An 8158-nucleotide genomic window follows, 5' to 3' on the forward strand; every position below is an offset into this window, starting at 1 on the left:
GTTTCTGGAGAACCCAGGTGGGGCTCCTGTGGCCATGCTAAGGTCCCAGGCCACTCTGGCAATGTGCAGTGTAGAAGAGCCCCACAGTCCATCCACTGCTTAGCCCCATGGGTTCTGCCCCTGTTCTGAGTACATACAAGGGAGTTTGACCTTCCCCATTGCCGCAGCTGCAGCTGTTGGTACCAGGGTGCCCAGGGATCCAAAGCTCTGAGGATTTTATGTGTGTCTGAGTGGCAGCTCTGCCCACATTCCATACAGCTGTCTGCGTCAGTCCAGAGGCATGGGTAGGACACACGGGTCATGGGGGATCTCCTGAGCTCAGGGTTGCAAAGGTCTGTGGCAGAAGTGTGGTGCCCCAGGGACTCTCACTTACTCACCATTTTCCCATGGTGAGGGACATCTCCAGGGACATCTCCTGGCTCTCTGCCCCTTCTAGGTGAATGATTGTCCTGTCTCGCTCCTCTGTTCTCTGTGGGTTGAGTTGTTTCCTTGATGAATCTCATTGTGTCCAACTGGATGGTCCAGTTGAAGATCTGGAGTCCACTCACCACTCTTTCTTCTCTCTGTAAGAGCAGTGCACACCAGCTACTTCTACTCAGTCATCTTGGAAGAAGCTCATCTTTATTTTTTTATATGCCTATTGTGGAAGATATAGAAGATACATTAAAGATTATCTGAATTTTACTATATTCCCCAAAGATTGTTAATTATTCTCTGGCAAGCCCTTAAATTCAGACACACTTTTTTTTTTTTTTTTTTCGAGATGAGGTTTTGTTCTATTACCCAGGTTGGAGTGCGGTGATGTGATCACAGCTCATTGCAATCTGGACCTCCCAGGCTCAAGTGGCCCTCCTGCCTCAGCCTCCTGAGTAGCTGGGACTACAGGCTCATACCACCACCCAGCTAATTTTTGTTTTTTTTTTTTTACAGAGATGAGGTTTTGCCATGTTGCCCAGCATGGTCTCAACTTCGTGGACTGAAGCAATCTGCCGACCTCAGTCTCCCAGAGTGCTGAGATTGCAGGCATGAGCCATTGTATCCAGCCAGGCACATCTTCTTAATTTTTTCAAGGTTTGGTTTCAGGCTTTTTAAAGGTACATTATTTCAGCTTTCCTCTTACACCTACAAGAGACAGGACCCTTACTCCTAGAAACTAGGTCTTACTCTTACAACATGGTTCCACCGGAAACTCTAGCTAAATCTTACTATTCATCAAATTCTCTCCACTAAAGCTGGAACCAATGATTATCTTCTATCTTCCTAATACTATGTGGCCTCTTTGATTTCTGCTACAATCTCTAGCTTCTAGCAGCTATTCTATGCTTTCCCTTCTAGAATCTCTTTTTACATATACAAATCTCAGTAGTTGGCAAAAAAAACTCCCCCAAAATTGGGGGAACACTTTATGACTCCTTTTTTATCTCTACCTCCCTATGGAATCAATCCTCCTTCTCAGTTCAACCCCTTCAGTACCCTTAAGTTCTAATCTCTATCTCCCTTGCCTAGTGAAATTGCCATTCATCTTGGGTTCTATGTAGCAGCTTAGCAATCGGTAAATGCTCTTGGGGGAAAGATGGAATATATGTGTGATCTTAACTTTCTATGTTTTCTTTGTTCAAAGACTGTAATCCACATTGGTTGCCTTCCAATGCCTGCAGTCATTGTGTATATTATTTTAGTTGTTATGGCATTAAGGAAAATCTTATATCTAAGCCATTTTACTTTAAATGACCCTATTTAAAATCTTAATCTTATATGGTTTTAAAAAAAATATGGTGTTAAAGGGAAATGGATAAATATATTTTAAAAAGTATACAATGATAATAAAACATTATTTGGCATATGACTTGGGGTTTTTTATATATTCAATTCAATCTCCAGTTATTTTTATATATTAAGAATTATATGAGAAATTAAAATTCAGAACTATGGAGGACTTCTGCCAAGATGGCTGAAAGGGAGCTTCTCCTGAGTGCAGCTCCCAGCAAGTGACATACAGAAGAAGAGAGACTTCTGCGTCTCTGAATGAGGTACTGGGTTCGTTTCAAAGGCACTGGTTGAACAGTGGGATTAACCCCCCCAAAAAAGGTGGTGAGAGTAGCCCAAAGAGGGTAAGCAGAGAAAAGGCGGGGTTCTGCCCCACCCGGGAAGTGCATCTGGCACAGAGAATTAGGGGACTTTACCTCCTTGGTACTCCAATTCAGACACTGTGCTTCACTCTGTGACTTCTGCAGCAGTCTAGGAAAATGCTGCCTAGCTGAGAACTGCCCCGAGTTGCAGACTCAGGCAAAAGCCCTGGCTGGTGTGGTGCCACAAATTGTTGGCACAGACCAGGGTGGAGACTTTGACTAACACCAAGAAGGCCTGCGGGATGGAACTGCCTGTCCCACGGAAGGAGGGAGAACTGAAAGCAGGGAGTTGGATGATAGGGCCAGACAGGTCCCACCCCCACAAGATTCAGCAAGCAGAAGCCCTCTTGCTGGAGAGTTTCGCAGTTAACACATCAGACTGAGCTCCATCTGGGATGAGCAGGCTCGGCGGAGGGAAAAATGCAGGCCATAAGGAAGATGGGACTAAACTTACCTGTGTAAACAGAAACCAGGAGAAGAATAAAGAGCAGCCTGGCTGAGACTGAGGCAACCCAGCAGCACCTCCACAGGTAGACAAGTAACAGACTGTCTTAAGCAGCACACTGACACGTACAAAAATTAAAAAAACAAAAACAAAAACCTCATACAGGAGAAATAACCCTGACTTTAACAGAAAGGATGTCACCTCAGAAATCCAACCCAAAATCACCAGCTTCAAAGAAAGATCAAAGATAGATAAACCCACAAACATGAGAGAAACCAGTGCAAAAAAGATGAAATCATCAAACTCCAGAATGCCTAACCTCCCCCAAGAGATCACAATTCCTCACCAGCAAGACAACAAAATAAGATGCAGAATGAATTTGACAAAATGACAGAAGGATGCTTCAGATGGTGGGTAATAACAAACTTCTCTGAGCTAAAAGATCATGTCCTAACCCAGTGTAAAGAAACTAAGAACCTTGAAAAAAGGTTAGACAAAATGCTAACTAGAATAACCAGCCTAGAGACGAACATAAAAGACTTGATGGAGCTGAAAAACACACAGCATGAGAACTTCGCAAAGCACACACAAGTTCCAATACCTGAATCGATCAAGGAGAAGAAAGGATATCAGAGATTGAAGGTCAACTCAATGAAATAAAAAGAGAAGGCAAGAAAAGAGAAAAAAAGAGTGAAAAGAAATGAATAAAGCCTCCAAGAAATATGGTATTATGTGAAAAGACCTAATCTACAATTGATAGGTGCACCTGAAGAGGATGGGGAGAATGAACCCAAGCTCAAAAACACTCTTCAGGATATTATTCAGGAGAACTTCCCCAACCTAGCAAAGCAGGCCAACATTCAAATACAGAAAATACAAAGAACACCGCAAAGATATTCCTCAAGAAGAGCAACCCCAAGGCACATAATCGTCAGATTCACCAGGGTTGAAATGAAGGAAAAACTGCTAAGCGCAGCCAGAGAAAAAGGATGGGTCACCCACAAGGGGGAAACTCATCAGACTCTCAGCGGATCTCTCAGCAGAAACCCTACAAGCCAGAAGAGAGTGGGAGACAATATTCAACATCCTTAAAGGAAAGAACTTTAATCCCAGTATTTCATATCCAGCCAGACTAAGCTTCACAAGTGAAGGAGAAATAAAATCCTTTATGGACAAGAAATTAGTGAGAGATTTTGTTTCCACCAGACCTGCCTTACAAGAGCTCCTGAAGGAAGCACTAAACACAGAAAGGAACAAGTAGTATAAGCCACTGCAAAAGCGAACCAAATGGTAAAGACCAACAATGCAATGAAGAAACTGCGTCAACCAATGGGCAAAACAACCAACCAGTAACAAAATGGCAGGATCAAATTCCCACATAACAATATTAACATTAAATGTAAATGGCCAAAATGCCCCAATCAAAAGACGTAGTCTGGCAAACTGGATAAAAAGTCAAGACCCTTTGGTGTGCTGTATTCAGGAGTCCAATCTCACATGCAAAGACACACATAAACTCAAAATAAAGGGATGGAAAAAGATCTACCAAGCAAATGGGGAGCAAAAAAAAGCTGGGGTTGCAATCCTAGTCTCTGATAAAACGGACTTTAACCCAACAAATATCAGAAAAGACAAAGAAGAGCATTACAAAATCATAAAAAGTACCAATACAACCGGCAGAGCTAACTATTCTAAATATATATGCACCCAATACAGGAGCACCCAGATACATAAAGCAAGTTTTTAATCACTTACAAAGAGACTTACACTCATGCACAATAATAGTGGGAGACTTTAACACTCCACTGTCAATATTAGACAAATCAACAAGACAGAAAATCAACAAGTATATCCAGGACTTGAACACAGATCTGGACCAAGCAAACCTAATAGACATCTACAGAACTATCTACCCCAAATCCACAGAATATATATTCTACTCAGCACCATGTCGCACTTACTCTAAAATTGACCACATAATTGGAAGTAAATAACTCCTCAGCAAATGCAAAAGAATGGAAATCATAACAGTCTCTCAGACCACAGCAAAACCAAATTAGAGCTCAGGATTAAGAAACCAACTCAATAAAGGTGTTCTTTGAAATCAAAGAGAACAAGGACACAACGTACCAGAATCTCTGGAACACATTCAAAGCAGTGTCTAGAGGGAAATTTATAGCAATAAATGCCCACATGAGAAGCAAAGCAAGATCTAAAATCAACACCCTATGGTGAAAATTGAAAGAGTTAGAGGAGCAAGATCAAAACAACTCAAAAGCTAGCAGAAGACAAGAAATAACTAAGATCAGAGTAGAAATGAAAGAGATAGAGACACAAAAAAAACCCTTCAAAAAGTCAATAAATCCAGGGGCTGGTTTTTGAAAAGATCAACAAAACAGACCACTAGCCAGATTAATAAAAAAGAAAAGAGAGAAGATGCAAATATCACGCAATAAAAAACAATAAAGGGGACATCACCACTGATTAGACAGAAATACAAACTACCATCAAAGATTACTACAACCAACTCTATGCAAATAAACCAGTAAACCTGGTAAACATTGATATATTCATGGATACTTGCACCCTCCCAAGATTAAACAAGGAAGAAGTTGAAACCCTGAATAGACCAATAACAAGGGCTGAAGTAGAGGCAGCAATTAGTAGCCTACCAAGCAAAAAAAAAAAAAAAAATCAGGTCCAGATGTGTTCACAGCCAAATCCTACCAGACTTACAGATAGGAGCTGGTACCATTCCCTCTGAAACTATTTCAAACAGTACAAAAAGAGAGTATGTTCTCTAACTCATTTTATGAGGCCAACATCATCCTGATACCAAAACCAAGCAGAAACTCAACAAAGAAAGAAAACTTCAGGTCAATCTCCATGATGAATATAGATGCAAAAATCTTCAATAAAATGCGGGCAAACTAATTGCAACAGCATATCAAAGAGCTTATCCATCAATACCAAGTAGGCTGTGTTCTGGGGATGCAAGGCTGGTTCAACATACACAAGTCTGTAAACATAGTCCATCACATAAATAGAACTTAAGAAAAAACACATGATTATCTCAATAGATGCAGAGAAGGCCTTCAAAAAAGTTCAACAGCCTTTTTTTGCTAAAAAACTATCAAGAAACTAGGTATCTATGGAACATATCTCAAAATAATAAAAACTATTTACAACAAACTCACAGCCAATATCATACTGAATGGGCAAAAACTGGAAGCATTCCCTTTGAAATCTGGCACTAGACAAGGATGCCCTCTCTCACCACGCCTATTCAATATAGTATTGGACGTCAGTGCCAGAGTAATCAGGCAAGAAAAAGAAATAAAGGGTATTCCATCTAGGAAGGAGGAAGTCAAATTGTCTCTCTTTGCAGATGACATGATTGTCTATTTAGAAAACCCATCGTCTCAGCCCCAAATCTCCTGAAACTGATAAGCAACTTCAGCAAAGTTTCAGGATACAAAAATCAATGTGCAGAAATCACAAGCATTCCTATACACCAATAACAGAAAAACAGAGAGCCAAATCAAGAGTCAACTCCCATTCATAATTGCTACAAAGAGAATAAAATTCCTGGGAATACAACTAACAAAGGATGTAAAGGACCTCTTCAAGCAGAACTACAAACTACTGCTCAAGGAAATAAGAGAGGACACAAACAGATTAAAAAAAAAAATTCCATGCTCATGGTTAGGAAGAATCAATACTGTGAAATGGCCATACTTCCCAAAGGAATTTATAGATTCAATGCTATCCACATCAAGCTTCCAAAGACCTTCTTCACAGAACTGGAAAAACTATGACTCTAAACTTCATATGGACCCAAAAGAGAGCCCTTCATAGCCAAGACAATGCTAAGCAAAAAGAACAAAGCAGGAGGCATCAAGCTGCCTGACTTCAAACTATACTACAAGGCTACAGTAATCAAAACAGCATGGTACTGGTACCAAAACAGCGACATGGACCAATAGAACAGAACAGATGCCTCAGAAGCAACACCACACATCTACAACCATCTGATCTTTGACAAACCTGACAAAAACAAGCAATGAGGAAAGGATTCCCTGTTTAATAATTGGTGTTGTGAAAATTGGCTAGCCATGTGCAGAAAGCAGAAACTGGACCTCTTCCTGACACCGTACACTAAAATTAACTCCAGATGGATTAAAGATTTAAACATAAGACCTAACACCATAAAAACCCTAAAAGAAAACCTAGGCAAAACCATTCAGGATATAGGCATAGGCAAGTACTTCATGACTAAAACACCAAAAGCAATGGCAACAAAAGCCAAATAGACAAACGGGATCTAGTTAAACTTCAGAGCTTCTGTACAGGGAAAGAAACAATCATTAGAGTGAACCAGCAACCAAAAGAATGGTAAAAATTTTTGCAATCTACCCGTCTGACAAAGGGCTAATATCCAGAATCTACAAAGAACTAAAACAGATTTACAAGAAAAAAACAAACCCATCCAAAAGTGGGCAAAGGATTTGAAGACACTTTACAAAAGAAGACATATATGAGGCCAACAAACATGAAAAAATGCTCATCATCACTGTTCATTAGAGAAATGCAAATCAAAACCACATTGAGATACCATCTCACACCAGTTAGAATGACCATCATTAAAAAACTGGAGAAAACAGATGCTGGAGAGGATGTGGAGAAACAGGAAAACATTTTCAACTGTTGGTGGGAGTGTAAATTAGTTCAACCATTGTGGAAGACAGTGTGTCGATTCCACCAGGACCTAGAAATAGAAATTCCACTTGACCCAGCAATCCCATTACTGGGTATATCCCCCAATGATTATAAATCATTCTATTATAAAGACACATGCACATGTATGTTCATTGCGACACTGTTTACAATAACAAAGACCTGGAACCAACCCAAATGCCCATCAATGATAGACTGGACAAAGAAAATGTGGCACATATACACCATGGAATACTACACTGCCATATAAAATGATGAGTTCATGGTCTTTTATAGGGACATGGATGAATCTGGAAACCATCATTCTCAGCAAACTGACAAAAGAACAGAAAATAGAGGACTGTATGTTGTCACTCGTAGGCAGGTGTTGAAAAATGAGAACACGTGGACACAGGGAGGGGAGCATCACACACTGGAATCTTTTAGGGGGACCTAGGGGAGGGACAGCAGGGGTTGGGGAAGGTGGGGAGGGGTAATGTGGGGAGAAATGCCAGATATAGGAGATGGAGGCAGCAAACCACCTTGCCATGTATGTACCTATGCAACAATCCTGCGTGATCTGCACATGTACCCCAGAGCCTAAAGTATAATAACAAAATCAGAACTATGACTCTAAGGTTATATAAACCTTCAATCAAATTAAATAATATCTAGTAGATTATACTTATTAAGCTATACGTGAATCTCACTGATACTATGTTAGAGAAGGTCTTTAAAGAAAAATATATTTTAAAAAGATAACTATCTTTGTTTTAGGAAACTGAGAATATGAGTCACTGTTTCTTTCTCCTCTAAGGCATGCATACATCAACCCAGGATTTTTACTCTCACCACTCAGTACTATGAG

General features: G+C 40.3%; 1 long non-coding RNA gene across 1 annotated transcript in view; it reads left to right on the forward strand.

Moving 5' to 3' along the window:
• Positions 1–7730, forward strand: part of LOC141581655 (uncharacterized) — a 312920-nt gene extending 305190 nt beyond the window's left edge. The window contains exon 5 of the long non-coding RNA XR_012514422.1: positions 931–7730. This is a non-coding gene — a long non-coding RNA (uncharacterized LOC141581655). The remainder of the gene's footprint in view (positions 1–930) is intronic.
• The last annotated feature ends 428 nt before the right edge of the window (positions 7731–8158 follow it).

Source organism: Saimiri boliviensis, chromosome 16, assembly GCF_048565385.1.
Source record: "Saimiri boliviensis isolate mSaiBol1 chromosome 16, mSaiBol1.pri, whole genome shotgun sequence".
Taxonomy (NCBI): domain Eukaryota; kingdom Metazoa; phylum Chordata; class Mammalia; order Primates; family Cebidae; genus Saimiri; species Saimiri boliviensis.